General features: G+C 38.0%; 1 protein-coding gene across 1 annotated transcript in view; it reads right to left on the reverse strand.

Annotated features, from left to right (window-relative positions):
* The window catches only part of LOC104911240 (uncharacterized), a 151,026-nt gene that overhangs the window by 99,860 nt on the left and 33,571 nt on the right, over positions 1-17,595 (reverse strand). Inside the window, exon 3 of the mRNA XM_085225644.1 lies at positions 7,241-7,422. The gene's annotated coding sequence lies outside the window, so the exon portion shown is untranslated. The remainder of the gene's footprint in view (positions 1-7,240; positions 7,423-17,595) is intronic.

The following is a 17,595-nucleotide window of genomic DNA, read 5'->3' on the forward strand; positions in this document are numbered from 1 at the left end:
TGTATTTCCAAATAGATCAACTGTTTCCAAACCACAGATTAACACTGATCTTTGCAATATCCACAAAAATTATTTATATCCTAGCTTTCTCTACATCTAGATATGTATGAGTGACAGAAATGTATTACAGAAAATAAGAGGACAGTTGGATAATATTTGGAGGACAGTTCCAGAAGCCATCACTGGATTTTGTTCTCCTTCTCCCTTCAAAATACCTGTCATGTATTGCAAAGATCAGGAGCTAATTATAGTAATGAGGAAAGACGGTAAGTAATCTGGGGAAAATCTGAGGTTTCTTTCTTCTTTAACATCTACAGTTTCAGAGATCAAATACTGCTCTATATTAACAGAAAAGAAGCAATACAGTACTCAGTTTTGGTGTCTGTAATCTCTCCAAAAAGCTGCAAAGCTGCTTTTTGTGGGTTGTGTTTTTGTTTTTGTTTTTGTTTTTTGACATCTTAAGCCATTATCTTGTGAATGAAGAATGGAACAATGAGGAACAAAAAAATGACACATTCTTTTTTACTTATTGTATAGTGAACAGAGAATATGTTTCCCTTGACTTTACTTAATAGGGTTCTTCTTCTCGAATAATCCAGATGAACAATAAGCTAGCTGAGGAATAAGTTTCATTCACTTCTCAAAATTAATGGTCTAGTCCAGAGAATAGTGTGCAGTGATTTAAATGGTTTGGAAGAAACATAGTTGAACTATGTATTGCTAGCCAAACAAGGAAAGTTGACAAAAGCATCTATCAAATGATAAGAATTTTGACAGCGTACTTTGCGAGAAATCATAAAAAAATCCCTCAGTCCTGCATATTCTACAGTTTTCTACATCTGTGCAAAAAAACTGCAAAATGTTCAGGTAAGCTCGCTTTCAACAGATGTTGATTACTACTCAGATTGTGAAGCATCAAAAAAAAAGTCTTCTGCGGCCCAGTCACCCAAAGTGGATGATTAAGTATTTACTCAAAAACTATTCTCCGCACTACTCCAATGCATTTGTAAGAGAACTACATGAAAAACACATTCCCTGATGGCATTATACTTTTAAAGGCTCAAAACCAAATAAATTAATTTAGCATGTTATGAAAGAATTAAAACAATATCAACATATTTTTACAATTTCAATGAGGTCTGTTTTTTTCAGAAGGACTTGTTCTTTGCCTGTTGCCAAAATTCAGCATGGCCCCAGAGACTTGCATCACAAACCTATGTGAATGACAATCACCATTTCTGAGCTCCTATCTGGTAGAGGCCACCTTCCTAAAAAAAAATTCAGTGACATTTCTTCTGACACCAAGTGCTCTGGAAGTTAACTACAAATATATTTCCACTTTCTTTTAATGATAGTTTAGCAGTCAGAAGCAAAGCTTTAATCTTTTTAAAAATATATCTCCTTAATAAAATTAAAAATGTTTTTTTTATTTATTGGGCATTTAATATAATGCCAACAACTAAGAAAAGATACATTTACATAATACCATGAGATTCTAAAGTGCTTTGTTCCACGAAATCACATAATAAAATGTAATTGTATTATTTTTAAACTGATGTTGTGGCATACATCACTTAGTTAAAAGAACTGATGTATTTACAGAAAAATTCTTAAAATCTTACCCAGAAATTTTAAGATACAGATTCACAGAATCTCAGAATCACAGAATGGCTTGGGTTGGAAGGGACCTCAAGGTTCATGAATCTCCAACCCCCCTCCCACAGGCAGGGCCACCAACCTCCCCATTTAATACTACACCAGGCTGCCCAGGGCCCCATCCAACCTGGCCTTGAACACCTCCAGGGACGGGCATCTACAACCTCTCTGGGCAGCCTGTTCCAGCACCTCACCACTCTCTCTGTAAAGAATTTTCCCCTGACATCCAACTTAAATCTCCCCTCCCTCAACTTAAAACCATTTTCCTTTGTCCTGCAGTTATCAACCTTTTCAAAGAGTTGATTCCCCTCCTGTTTGTAGACTCCCTTTAGGTACTGAAAGGCTGCAATGAGGTCACCCTGCAGCCTTCTTTTCTCCAGGCTGAACAAGCCCGGCTCCCTCAGCCTGTCCTCATAGGGGAGGTGCTCCAGTCCCCTGATCATCTTTGTGGCCCTCCTCTGGACCTTCTCCAACAGTTCCCTGTCTTTCTTGTACTGGGGGCCCCAGACCTGGACGCAGTACTCCAGATGGGGCCTCACAAGAGCAGAGTAGAGGGGTACTATCACTTCCCTCCCTGCTGGCCACTCCTCTTTTGATGGAGCCCAGGATACCATTTGCCTTCTGAGCCACAAGGGCATATTGCTGGCTCATGTTAAGCTTTTCATCTATCAAGACCCCCAGCTCCTTCTCCACAGGGCTGCTCTCAAGGACCGCTCCTCCCAGTCTGTATTGATGCCTGGGATTCCTCCAGCCCAAGTGCAAAACTCTGCACTTTGCTGTGTTGAACCTCATTAGTTTCACCTGGGCCCACCTTTCCAGCCTATCGAGGTTCCTCTGAATGGCATCCCTTCCTTCTATCGTGTCAACAGATACCATTATACACCAGATACCAATTATGCATCATTTTATTTGTATTCTCAGAAATAATGTGTTTCTGTGGTATAGAAATGGAGTTTCCAATGAACTGCTCTTGGCACCCACATGAACCCTTGCACAGCAAGGTCCAGCAAGCTACAGTGATACTGGAGAAGGGACCCACTTGCACAAAAAGCTTTCAAGAAACAGATCTTAAGAGATACTGAAACAATTCATACCAATTCTTAAGCTATCAGAGTCAGTCGACAGCAAAAGTCTTTGACCTTAACAGGGACAGGTTTTGTTTCATTAAATTCTCTTCATTGCAAAGCAACTTTGCTAGCCCACCAGAAGTGACTTCAATTTTCTGTGAGATTGCCAGCTTGGTTACCACAAAACAGCCAAGCTACGAGTCAAATCACTCGTACATAAGTGGAATCCTAGCATTTTGCATTTTACACACTATTTGAAATAGGGGCAATAAGACTACATAAATGGGCATAAATTAGTTGTCTTTGGATAGAAGGCTTACCAGTGTATGGTGAAGGAGCTATGAATCAAGCAGGGAGGTATTACAGCATGATTCCTCCTCCATTTTCTACTCAGCATCTCTACATCAATCAACTTGCTTAGTGCTGTTGCAAAAGTACATAGTGAAATCTGAATTATCTTATGAAAATGCTAGTTGCAAACACATGTGTACTTTGCTCTCCAATTCACTTAAGTTTGCCTGTTGTATTGCTGGGAAGATAGCCTTGACATGATAGTTAAACTTTTACTCTGTGTGATTCTGGTAAATAAAGGGCCCACTATATTTTTATATGCTTTTTTTTTTTTTTAACAGAAAACAATTCCAGAGTTACATTTGTCATAAGTTCACTACAAGCTAATCAAATTTTGACAGAACCACAGGAATTGAACTGTTCATTATTCATTGCATACTGAAACTATGAATACTGTATCTTCTTACTTTGATTAGAGACAACCGTTTATTTTGTAGCCAAATACAAAAAGCAGGGAGGTAAGAAAGGGAAGTGTTTTGGAAAAATATATTAATATGATTTGATATATTTGTCCCATAGCTTTTACAAACCTAACTGGTAAAAAGTTTTGATGTAGTTTATGACTTTTTAAAGGGTTTTTCTGTTCCATCTAACATACAATAATGATCAGAACTGAGCGCATGGACAAAAAAAGTATAGTTGTGCAGAAACCTGGATTTATAAAATTCAAATTTGAAACATGACTAGAAAATAATGGTAGTGTTGGCAGTAATTGTACTTCCTGTGCAGAAAGTAGATGTATATCATGCAGTTAGAAGCAAAACAAAATATTTATATTTATGATTATATGTTACAACAAAATAAGAATATTTACTTTTAGAAGAAAAATTAGGTACTTTAGGCTAAATAATCCTTAGAGGATTTCCTTTTGAAAGAGGAACTTCAGGAAAAAAAAAAAAACGTTAATAACAGCTTATTACTGCTGAGCAGCTGAGTTCACATGAGCTTGCAGATTTTACTTTTTAAAGTTTGTCTTTCAAGATTGCATAAACGTAAAGCTTCAGGTATTATTTCCTGTGACTGATTCAGTCTCTTGTGTTTGGGTTCCACTTCAAATCCAAACTGGAATGGCTTTATTTTCCAGTTTATTATAATGTATAAATCTGGAACAAATGGCTGATAATAATATTACTAAACATGTGGAAGTATTCCTTTTTCATTGGAACAAAGCAACAGTAGGAATGCCAAGATTTAGGTCAACGAATACACTTTCCTTTAGTCTAATCTCCTGCTCTAAATACAGCATTGATGAAACTTGTCCCTACGTCTGGAAAGTACCAGATATACTGGGGGTACAATAACCCAAGTCACAAAATAGTAACACGCTGATTTGCCTATGGACTCTTAGCATACTAGGAAGCACAAAAAGAAAACAAGAAATCTGTTCTATTCATAATTTGGGCCAGGAAACCAAAATAGCACTGGAGAACTCATAGGGAAAAAAAATAAATAATCAATATTCTACATATGTATTTGCAATAGAAAAGAAAAGAGAAATGCAGAATATGTGCACTGAATGGAACATGGGGAGAAACTGAGTGAAATAAGTATATCAGATTGTCAACTCCTTTCCCAAACCTCCACTGCACAAACAGTAACAGAATTAATAGAGAATGTGTGTTGACTACCACTGGAGACAAGGCAGAACATAGGTTATGTATCAAAGATACATAATCATTTTTCAGTGGATACAGCATAAGTAATGTATGCCATGTACTTGAACACATCTTTCTCAGGCACTGCAGATTATTTCTTAGCCTGAGAAATGCTAACCAATACAACAGTATAGCAGTCCATAAGATAGTAAGATTTGAGCATAAACAACTTGACTAACTCAGAACCAAGATTTATAACGAAGCCAGGAGAACCTCTGCATTTGAAAAAAAAAAACAACGTATCAGATGTGGAAACTATCTTTAAAAAAAAAAAAAAAAAGTAAACACTCTTTTAAACTGGATGATACTCCAAAACTCCAAGAATTTTTTAGAAAATTGACCTTGTCTATTTTATAGCTGGAAACACTAACACCTATAATTCTGTCTATACATACACAGCTACCTTATGGAATAGAATCTGTACTGTTGCAAAGGATTGTATAAAGCATACTACAGAAGTCTGTGAATTCAATGTTATTAAGGATTTATATCTGAAAACTTTTGGAAATCAGATAACACTGGCACATTCGAACCATGAAATAAGTTACTATCAGAACACTTACTAGATTTCTACTGATTCATACCTTACAAGTTTTTATAGGTTTTGAAATATTCTATTTGTTAAAAAAGTAGTCACTACATGAAAGAGAAACACTGTAAAATCATTAAGTGAATATCAGCTTACACCAGCATTTATGACTCTCTGCATTAGTCTAATCAGGCAGCGTTGATCAAAAATCTAAACAGATAAAGTAAAAAAATATATATATACGACATGGTGTAGAATGTATTGATACGACCGAGTGAATCCAAATTAAGAAAATATTTATCACAAGATTTGCAAGATGCAAGCACAGAATTGAACATTTGGACATTCATGTGAAGATAGTTCTTTTCAACATTTTTGTTATTAATTCAACAATCCAACCACAAAAAAAGTAAACAATTTAAAGTACTCTTTTGAAAAACTCATCAGAGAAGAGAGATGTACTAATTAACACAGACTTCTGCCTCAACCACAGATGTGGTTGCATGATTGAATTCGGCCCAGAAAAATAGAGTGCAAACAGAAGGCATACTGGAGAGCTGGCCCTGGCTTCAGGCCCACCATAATCACAGTCAAACTCCATTTCCAAGGTCCACCACAACTCATTCCTCTTAAGCTTCCTCTGGGTCACTGCGACCTTTGCTAAATGATACAATAAGTGATAAAAGCAGAGATTGGGAACACAATTTTTTCGCTGTTCAAATTGAAAGCAACCAGAGGATCCGAACCAGATTGCAGTTAAATATAACAAATTGCTCAGATATATTACTCTGTTCCAGATGCATGAGTCCTTACTGGCTATAACAAAATGCAAGCTGTATTTTGTAGAGACTAAAACCAACACATTACAGAATTCAGAAACATCACCAATTTCCTAAAAGGAAACTGCACCTGCTGCAAGCTTGTCCTCATTTGACCGAACTCTGGAGATAGCACAATGGTTTAATGCACATTTGAAGGGTGTGGTTTAGTTCAGTCTTCAGAAGAATGAGGTTTTTGGCCCAAAATTTAGCAGGTACAGAAATTGTATACACATTTCAACAACAAACAAAAGAAGAGAAAAATCCTTTTCAAATGTCTGTGTATCTGTGTATAACAGTGTAATTCACAGACTGTACTCTGCTACTTCCCTGAGACTGACTTACTCACTTGTATAAATGCTGTTCTTTCAGTCTTGCAGCTTTCTTCAGCAAAGTGATCAGCAGACTCACTGTTTTATACCACTGCAATCCTTCCTACACTTTCAAAAACATTGACCCCTGAATTGTTAAAGATCAGCATGAGAGTTTAATCATGTAGCCACAGCCCTGAACACTGCAAAAGTAAACAGTCTTTTAAAGTTAAAATGTTCCAGTTTATCTTCAAGAAAAAGAAAAAAGGAAAAAAAGAAAAGTTTTGGTTTTATTTGCTTTTTTTTTAAAGACAAGGAATGCTGTAAAAATAATGGAGCTGCAAAAGGAAACAAAGTTTGTCATTCACAACATCACTGATACCAGGACGAGAGGAGACGATACAAAATGTGGTTTCAAATGTGATTACTGTGGGCACTGTTAAAAGTTTCATTCTTACCTGGTCTCAGCTTCTGAAATTTCCTGAGGACTTAACAGTTTTCACCTAAGAAAAATTTTAGCTGCATTCAGTGAAATTTTTGCTAAAGCAAAATTAAAGGAAGGGCTGAAGAGGCAGACAACTATACTCTGGTTATAATCAGGGTATATTGAAATGAACAGGGTAGCAAGGAACTGTTCAGAAACCTGGGCTGGCATATTCTTCTGTATGTAACTTTAATCATACATATACTGTCTCCAAAACAGAGCAGGAGCTACCTGCAGCATGATCACAGCTCAGCTCCTATCCCTCACAACTGCCTTCCTGTGCTGTGTTCACAACAGACAGGATTTTCTAGTCTATGTCTCAGCGTGCTTTTACTTTGCAGGGAGAAGAACAGCATACAAAATATTCACAGGATCTTAGCAGGAGTCGCTGCACCGTGCAAAGAGACTGGCTAATGGTGAGGCTTCTAAACTACTCCTGCAGCAACCTACTTGTCCGTGGATATAGAAGAACAGACTGGTCCAGGAGAAAATTCAGCACCAGATTTTGAATTCCCTTTTTCTTCACGCTCTGTCACTTTTCAAATGCTTTGCTGTAGAAAGAAACATGCAGTTGATTACACATGAGGACAACCATTGTTAAGGCATTTGATACTGTCTCCCACGACATCCTTATAACAAAGCTGAGGAAGTGTGGGATAGATGAGTGGACAGTGAGGTGGGTTGAGAACTGGCTGACTGGCAGAGCACAGAGGGTCGTCGTTGGTGGTGCAGAGTCTGGCTGGAGACCTGTAACCAGTGGTGTCCCCCAGGGGTCTGTGCTGGGTCCGGTCTTGTTCAACATCTTCATCAATGACCTTAATGAGGGTATAGTGGCAACCCTCAGCAAGTTTGCTGATGATACGAAGTTGGGAGGATTGGCTGACACGCCTGAAGGCTGTGCTGCCATTCAGCGAGACCTGGACAGGCTGGAGAGCTGGGCAGTAAGAAACCGGATGAGGTTCAACAAAAGCAAGTGTAGGGTCTTACACCTAGGGAGGAATAATTGCATGCACCAATACAGGCTGGGGGATGAGCTGCTGGAGAGGAGCTCTGCGGAGAGGGACCTGGGTGTCCTGGTGGACGACAGGTTGGCCATGAGCCAGCAGTGTGCCCTTGTGGCCAAAAAGGCCAATGGCATTCTGGGGTGCATTAAGAAGAGCGTGTCCAGCAGGTCAAGGGAGGTGATCCTCCCCCTCTACTCTGCCCTGGTAAGGCCTCATCTGGAGTACTGTGTCCAGTTCTGAGCTCCCCAGTACAAAAAAGACAGGGATCTCTTGGAAAGAGTCCAGCGGAGGGCCACAAAGATGGTGAAGGGCCTGGAGCATCTCCCCTATGAAGAAAGGCTAAGTGAACTGGGTCTGTTTAGCCTTGAGAAAAGAAGACTGAGAGGGGACCTGATCCAGGTTTATAAATATCTGAGGTGTGGCGGCCATAGTGGTGAGGCCAGTCTCTTTTCAGTGGTACGTGGAGACAGGACGAGGGGAAACGGACATAAGCTGCAGCATAGGAAGTTTCGCACGAATGTGCGTAAGAACTTCTTCACGGTGAGGGTGACGGAGCACTGGAACAGGCTGCCCAGGGAGGTTGTGGAGTCTCCTTCTCTGGAGATATTCAAGTCTCGCCTGGACGCCTACCTGTGCGACCTGGTGTAGGGAACCTGCTTTGGCAGGGGGGTTGGTCTCGATGATCTCTAGAGGTCCCTTCCAACCCCTACAATTCTGTGATTCTGTGATTCTGTGATTGTGCATGAAGAATACTGCAGACCTGTTTATTGGGGATCTAGGCTGACAGCCCCTAAAGAGGGCTGTCAGAGGAAATAACACGTGATTGCCTTCTTACATGGGACAGATGCTTGAACAGGAACTAGATAGTGACTCTGAGAGAATATGGAAGTCTCTCTCAACTACCAGAGATCAGCTGACTGGTAGCATCTTGTACTGGCATGGGGCAGGGTCACCCAACTCTCATCAAACAAGAATCTCAGCAGAAACACAAATGGAGAAACCTCTACATTGAGGAACAAGACACCAAATCCCATTCAGATCCCACAGGGGCAGAAGTTGCCGCCTTATATAAGGGTGAATTTGGCTCCTACCTCTCTGCATAGTAGGGATTCTCAGCTCTCAAGGAGTTCACAACTTGGAGGAGCTGCGAGATGTAGCCTCTGGCCATGGGTGTGGCTTTAGTGCTGCTATAATTTCCTGGCTCTTCTCTTTCTGTTGTCCACGTCAAGCGTTTTGAAGTGGCACTGTTACTTATTTCTAAGCGCAGTTGCCACTGACGCTGAACAGTGATCCATTGTTCTTATTGTTGCTTCTGCACTCAGTGGTTCATAAAAACAATGGTTAAGATGCAACTTCGGCACAGGGAGTCCCAAAACTGCTGAGTGTCAGAAGCCGGGAAAGTATACCAGCAGAAGGAATAATTCTATACTTGCCCTGTTACTTACACTTGTCCGCAAGGATATTCTGCTGACTGCTATTGGATACAAAGTCTTGGAATAGCCTTTGGTCCAACTGCAGATCGCTGTCCTTATGCTCTTTCTCTGACATTTTCCTGACCAACACTCACAGTCAAAGTTCACGTTTCTTTCTACTGGCAATGCCAATGTCCTTTCTACTGTTATTTAAAAACTGCAGTCAAAGTGTAATACTTTGGTTTTCCATGTAAATGCACTTTCCAGATTGTACTGCATCAACTGAAGTAACCACGCCATGGAAGCGAAGAAACCTTTGCTTAACAACAAAGAAAAACATGAAATAAATATTGGAATGTATTGATATACTATTGATATACTCTATTTCAGATGTAATTACCTCAAAAGGAAAAAAAAAAAAAAAAGAGAGAGAAACATTCTGTCACTTGGTCTTCATGAGGATTTCAAATTTCAACAACAGCAAAGAGAATATTTGAGGTAGTAGAAAATTATTGAAAATGAGAATATTTAAATTTCATCAGCGCTTTTCATTTTGATAAAATATTAAATGGATGTTTATTTAAGCTCTTTCTTTTTCCATTTTGAAATCCTAATTTCACCAGCTGTTTTATTTTTCCCAAAAGTAAAATGAGATAAATATTTCAGAAACCTTAAGAAAGTGGCATTGTTTTCTACCAAAAAAATGCCCCATTTTATTAAGAAATTTTGAATCAGTGTGGGTTGTTTTTTCAGGAAAAAAAAAAATAAATCACAAACTGTATATTTAAAAAAAAGTAAGAATTTTTTCAATAATCATTACTCATAAAGAATAAGAGTATGATGCATGTGCAATAGAGAAACTGATTATCAGAACTGCACAATTTTGCATTTTAATTATAGGGCAGAATATTATATAGATTCTAAAGCAAAATACAGATTGTCATGTTAATTTTGAAGGGAAAGTTCTAAGGTGAGAAAAAACAATGCCAATAGGACAGTAATACACATACCAGACAATGTAAGGGCAAAGGAAAAAGCCTGCATTGTTTCTAAAGAAATATTCTTTAAACTATTTAATAAAACAATTGTTCAACAGATGCTTGCACTTCACTTAAATAAAGAGTCATTCCCAAAGGAAACAAAGTTCAATAGGATTCAAAGTACTCATGAATTAATATGCTTTGGACATAGAAAGATAAGTTACTAATTCTTTGGGAAATACATATCAATATGAAAGAATTAATGGAATCCACTGTATCCACTATTATCACAATAAATAATGATAACTGAATATACATTTTACTAAAATTATTATGACAAAGCATTTGAATATAACTGTACATTACAAGCATACACTGAATTGAATGAAAAAGGCAGCTACCTGGAGTATTCAAAACAACATTCATTAAAAAAATAAGTGAAGTTAGTGACTAACTAACTTTTAAAACTTACGTAATGAAAGAATTCATAAACAGATTTTCTTAAAACAATAAACTTTGTAAAAGACTTATTTTCAAACAGATATTACCACGCAGATTATATTACTGATGCTGTGTCTACATCTTTAAACACTTGGAGAGGTTCATTTCTGGCCAACAATTCAAGTCGTAGGTCATACCAGATCTTTGGATAAACAATGCTCAAAACAGATTAGAAGAGCAATCAAGAAAGGGCTAAACATCAGAAAGAAAGGACAACAGTGAAATGTTGATTTGTCCCTGCATGGCAGATTAAGGAACTTGTACGGAGTGGATGTCACATTTTTTTAGCAATACATGTACCCAAATTTGCTTTTGGCAAAAATTGCTTAACTGCTGCTGTTTTTCACGAAGTCAGTGAAAACTGAGTTAGATAATGAGCTGGCATGCACTTTTGAAATGTTTACTGTGTTCCTTATAGTAAGCAGAACATGCTGGGTTTTTTTTTGTTTTTTTTTTGTTGTTGGCTTCCCTCTTCTCTCCCCTACTACTCTGTTCTCCCTATCTTTAGAATAAACAGAAAATGACTGAATCTTTTGATTAATTTTTTTTAAATTTTTTATTTTTTTACAATTATACAGCTGAGGAATCGGTAGTTTCCAAATGGCAAACAACTGAGCCATGTCAAGAGCCATGTTAATCTCATGTGTTTGCTCCATTGTTAACAATGAAGGAAGGGGGGTGAGGAGGACAAAATAAAATCAGTTCTGGCTGAAATGCAGGACATGAACAAGGAGAGTTTCCACAAACAATGTAGTCTTTTTCTTCTGGCTGGGGGAGGTGATGGTAGCAGTACTTTCGTGGAAAGAGAAGCTGCCCCCATCTTGCCAGTCAATACAGCATTCAGAAAATTTATATGGTGGGAAGAATTTCCCACCCATTGTTAACTAAAACTTGATTTGAAAATGCAGGTTTTAATTAAAATTGGCACTTCTAAGCTTCATGCTGGCATCCACCATCTTGCTAAACACTGAGCTCATTTGTGGTTCCAGCAGTTTGCAAACCCACTGTCAGAGGTGACAAACCAATTCCCATCCTGCCATCCTTACTCAGTTCTCAGACTTCATCCTATCATGAGCAAATGGGAAATTTACTCCAGTAAACACAAAGCAAGGACTGTGGGATGTGGCCTCATTTGGGTAGAATACACGGTCCCAGACTTTATTACTTTTAAGGCATTATTAATGGGCAAGAATTCTTCAGAAATGTTTGGAAGAAAAGAGTTATTTTCAAGGTTTCTGCATGCTTCACTACCCTCAGATATCCACAACCATCATTATGGCCAGAGATCCCACTCTTCATTTTACATTTAATTCCCTTCCAAACCTATAAACCCTGAGAATAGTATTCATAGGTAGAAATTCTAAAACATTACCACCAGCAATAAAACTTTTGGGTATATAAGATGTAAAATTTGTCTCTTGTATGCGAATGGACAAAAAAGCTTACTAGATTTAATGAATCTGAACACATTTGCAATGTGTTCTGACTTGAGGGATCCCAGATGAAAAGCACAGTTACAGATGTGCTTAAGTAACCAGTAAAATATCTTCTCTGAATAGGAGATAATACATTATTTAGGACCCTTTTCAGAACAGTTCTTTGAAAAGAAAAAAAAAAAAGAAAAAAATATGTATTTTTTCTAGCTGTACGTACCCTAAAATCTTGAAAAACAAGCTGAGAGGGTGAATTTTCTATTTTCTTTTATTTGATTAGGATTGATGCCTTTAATATGTCTAACATTGTTGGTTTCACTACAAAGGGTTTTGCTTCATCTTACAGCAGAAGCAAAATATTATGCAAATTGAATAAAGGACTTCACAAGACTATCCAGTTCATGTGAATACTAGCTAGCAAAGAAAGCTGTTGCTGGGTTTTGAAAAATCTGTCAACAATTAAGCTCATCAAAAAGAAATTCATAAGCCGATTTAGCAGAAATGTTTCACAAAGCCTGAACACTGTAAGGTACATTCATGTATTCAGCTCAGTTAAAGTTCTATTCATGAATTAAAGTAATTACCAAAGATTCATATATTTTCACTAAAAGCTTGCTGAATGCATAAATCCAGATATAGAAAGAACCTCAAGAGTTCTAAATTACTGCACTTTTGAGTCATTTGCAGAATTATCTTACAACAGGAATAAATCAGCTTTCCAAGTCTTCTCACATCATTCTGAGAAATACCATCTTTCAAAATCAAGTACAAAAAATGAAAGATATCTAATACTTATGCTCAGTGCCCATTTACTGGACTTATATCTTACATACTTCTAAAAAAAACCAGACAAACCAGACATTTGTTACTGCATTTAGAGCATTCTATGGTCTTTATTTAAGCCAGAGGATATGGGCTTAAAAAGGGTTCTACAGAGTGAGTTTCTGAAACCTCAACACCAAAGTAGGTGAGTCAATAAAATAACATCAGCACTGCAGACTATATGTCCATCTCCCAAAATCCTGTTAAAGGACACACAGAGAATTGTGAAATAAAGTGCTTATTTTGTCTCATGATTTGTCCAGACCATAGCTAGCAATCCAGAGAAGTATCTCCAGAAAATTAGAAGCTTCATTAGGAAAATTGTCCCTACACTGCCTGTTAATTTCACTAGCAAACTCCAGTTATTCTGAATTTTGCATGTATACATGATTTGATCAGATCTGACTCATCGTACTGTGTTAAAGACTATATTCTGGTTTCTTCCAGTAATGAATTTGTGTTGATTTTGTAAGATCCTGTTCATGACCTTAAAGCTAGTTCATAGGGTTAGACCTTTCATTTTTCTTTGTTCAGCTATTACTTTCTGCCACTGGTCTTTCATTATTCAACCTCAGGTCTTACAGGAAAAGGAGTTGGCTGATACTTATTTGCGAAATTCTTTGCCTTCTGATCTCAGGAACTTTGAAATTCTTTGCTTCAGAGTGTCAGACTAAGCCTGGATTAGGATTCTGTCTTTCATCTACTATTCAGCAAATGGTCCAGTTTTGGTCTGAGACAACTTATAAAAACCGGACCAAATAAATTCACATCGTATTGGAAAAAATCTATTTGGTAACAACTGATATATGACACTTACTAAGCAGCTACTGTTCATTTCCTTTTACATATGAGCAAAGTTCACATATTGCTAGAAATTTTCAGTGTTGAAATTCAAGGTTGCGAGACTATTTTAAAACACTGCAGTGATTGTACAATTAATCCTAAAACAAACAGACCTAAACTTAACTCTAGAGTACTCTAGGTTGAGTTTTAGAAAAAATACAAATATGAAGGTAGAAGTCACATAGGTGTGAAAGAAGTAATTTCCACCCCCCACTAGAGAGGTAGTACACATTAGCTATACAGCTACAGTTAATCAAAATACTGTTCACTGTTGCAAATCAAACTCAGTGATTTTAATAGACATCTGTTTTCTCTCACATTTACCACATACATAGATGTAGTGTCACTATTACAGACATCTGACTCATTCAAAAACATCAGAAGTCAACCATTAAATCAATGAGGAATAAGCAGCCATTAGAAGCCAAGAGGAATATAAGATGTAAGCAGCCTAGGGAAGATTACTGAAGTTGCCAGGCCACCAAGCTCTTTGCATATTGCCTTGCTGAAGGTGAGGCGGTGCTCAGCACACAAGACCTCTGTTTAGCGGGTAGCCACAAAGCTCATGGAAGCTAGTGGACACGACAACTATCTTCTACTCAGCCTAAGCAGAGAGAGAGAAAAAAAAAAAAAAAAAAAAAACTCCTTTTGTTTAGCAATAAATACAACAATAGGAGCTACGGGCTAAATTGCGAATCAGCATGACAAAGCTGGAGGAGGAGCTGGGCCATGTAGCCTGAAGGATCTCCCCCAGAGTAAAATGCAGAAGTGGGAGTTGGACTTTGCTTTTTAGAATAACTACTTCATGTCAGAAGTAAAAAAATATGCAGGAGAGCAAGGAGACAGTCCAGAGATGGGTCCACAGAGGCTAGTGAAGACAGCAGCATGGCCCTCAAAGAAAAGCAGAAAGCTTTTTGGGCACAGTGCTGGCTGCTGGAGGACTTGGAACTGAACAAAAAAGCAGTTGAGGGTGTTCAGAGAAATTTAAACTAGTGGAATATTATTTTAATTAAATAGGACTGTATCAATGACATATCTGACAGTTACCACAGTCTCCTCCCTGCGGCAGCAACCTGTGAGGCCTGTGAATTGGGCAGCTACTACAGCTAAAGGGAAATAATCAGGAGACCACAAAGGTCTTTCTTGCAAAGTTCATAACATCAGCAGGACAGAGGTGCATCCCTGCCATACTTCTATCTAAATAAACTCTAGCGTGTTGGTTAAAACGGTATGAAGAGGGTATTTCAAACCCGTAAAGGAGCGGGAAGAATGCATTCACCAGCACCCAGGTACCAAAGTAGGCCTTAAACTTTTCAACGGAAAAAAATCTTAAAGTTGAGTAGATGACACAATTGTCCAAGCTTCCTAGCAGGTGAAGTTTAGAGACCAACCTGCACATCAACAGCTAGCTCGCAGATGAGTGCACCCACGTCTTTGGAAAGCACTGTGCCCAAGATAGAAACTTGTGCCAAAGCTGAAGGTTTGGCAGCCTTTCTATAGTCAGACTACAATCAATCCCTGCTGCAAACAGGGATGTTACAGAAACTTTGGCCATAATTGCTGTGTGAGAGCCAGTGACATGGACAGAAGAACTGCTGCTCTAGCCTCCACACTGCCAGCAATTCTCTTCTGCTATAGGAGAGAGCCTGGAATCCATGAATCAGCCACCAAAGATGCAGGCAGTTCACGTCTGGCTGCTCCTGCCATCTTTCTCCTTCTCATACTTCTCCATATCATACGCCCTTACCCCAAAATGTTCTCACATCTGGGAGCTGGAACTTGGTACCAACCAAACTCATGTTTCTGACTGTGACTGCTCAGCTAGACTAAAATTGAATCTGAAGTAGGAACTACACTTTTAAAGCACTCTCCTCTCCAGAGTCAGAATGAGACAGTGCTGCACAGAGCAGTGTGGGTCTAGGTAAATCCCACTTTGTGGCATCATATTCCCCGTGTCTTTCTGTGGGCATAGCTGTAATTTTGCAGTATGTGCTTAATGCAAGTGGAAGGCTCTTAGTGACTTCTTTAGGTTTAGTTCAGATACTTAACATAAATTTTAAAATAGAATGATTAAGTAATGGCTGTAGGATTTATCAAGTAATTTGCTGCATACCAAAATGAACAACTGAAGTGCTTAAAAGTATCAAGCAACTTCTAGCTTTAAAACCCTATTTTATCTCTGAATTTAGCTACTTTAACCCAAGTTACTGAAAGCAACTGGATTTCTTTTCTTTATCTTCTCTTACTAACTTTTATCTTTCTCTACTGTACATCCCATGTAATATCTCTCTCTTCCTTGTAAGTGTAAAGATCTCAATTTTAAGTGAACTTTGTGACACTTTAGTACCATAAGGTTCTTTCCGCATGAGTTAGGTTAATGTACTTACATTTATACAACAGTATTAATTTTTTAAAAATACCTATTTGACATTTAAGCTATGTGCAATAGTCGGCAGCCTACTGACATAATAGAGAGACCAGATTTGCAAAAAATTGGTTCTTCCTGCAAATTTTCTAAGAAATATCTCATACTGAGCATACTAAAATGACTCTGAACATCTTCTAAAAGCTTAGCTCTTATGAAGGAAGGACAAAGCAGACTGGAGTAACTAAAGAACACAGAGAAAGCAAGTAATTTGTGCTAAGATAGTGAGGAAATCACAAGCCTAGAAAGAGCATGCAGAAAACTGGCTGTGTTCATCACTACTGAACAATACTCCACTGTGCAGCTTTTTAAATACTTTTTAACATTTAGCCCTTTTTAAACATGTAGTTGTCCTGTAGATACTGATTTCCTCAGATCCAAGTATAATCATTCTTCTCAATATTTGGTCCATCTCTATTGTAAGCTCTTAAGACAGCTACAAAATATTGCTAATATTTTTGAGCTAATAGTGTGTTTAGAAGGTCGTGTCAGGTTATTGCTGGGAGGATTAAAAGATTTTCTTTCCTCCAGAGCCCTTTGTTATAAGAAACCAAGGAAATTTAAAACAGGATTTATTCCTTCGAACCAGGACAAACCAACAGAGTACTGTGGCAAGAGCATAAAGCAAGAGTACTCTGGGCCAGGAAATTTACAAAGCAAGCTTTCTATGAACTCAAATGTTAAGCTGAAGTTTTAAAACTCTTAATGGTTCTATATTAAGGGCAGTAAAAGGCAGCTAATTTCACAGTCACTCACTTTTGCAAGTCCTCTTTCAAAAGATCTTGTTAGAGTATGTTGTAGCTTGTTGGCTGTCAGTAACACAAGCAGATATTTCTAGCATTTATATGCTACATTTTGCAGCAGTCAAATTTTACTCAGGTCTTGCTGTCTGCTCATAAGGTCGTGAGCAAGAAAGACTAGTGATGAGTATCAGCTATGAATTCAAAAAGACCCAGTGAAGAAACATGAAAAACAGGCAGGGAAGGAGAAGAGAAAAAAGGAAATCCAGCAAAATTTAGTCTCAAACGTCAAAGCAAATCTTGCAACAGATATAATGAATTTTCTGAACTGATCTTTCTTAGAAACGAAGGAAATTCTCAAGCCTTAGAGTCCTGCATGTGTGAAGTTTTAAGTCAAGTCTGCATCTTTATACGTGTTATCAACATGGTGTTACTCAGTTGTTAAGATGTGAACAAGGTGAATGCTATGCCACGTCAAGTGAATGTACGCTCTGACTTAGTTTAAAATTGGAACAGGTTAACCTTATGGAATGATTATGGATGTACCATAATTCATTGTTCATA

This window comes from Meleagris gallopavo, chromosome 5 (assembly GCF_905368555.1).
Source record: "Meleagris gallopavo chromosome 5, MGAL_WU_HG_1.1, whole genome shotgun sequence".
Lineage (NCBI taxonomy): Eukaryota > Metazoa > Chordata > Aves > Galliformes > Phasianidae > Meleagris > Meleagris gallopavo.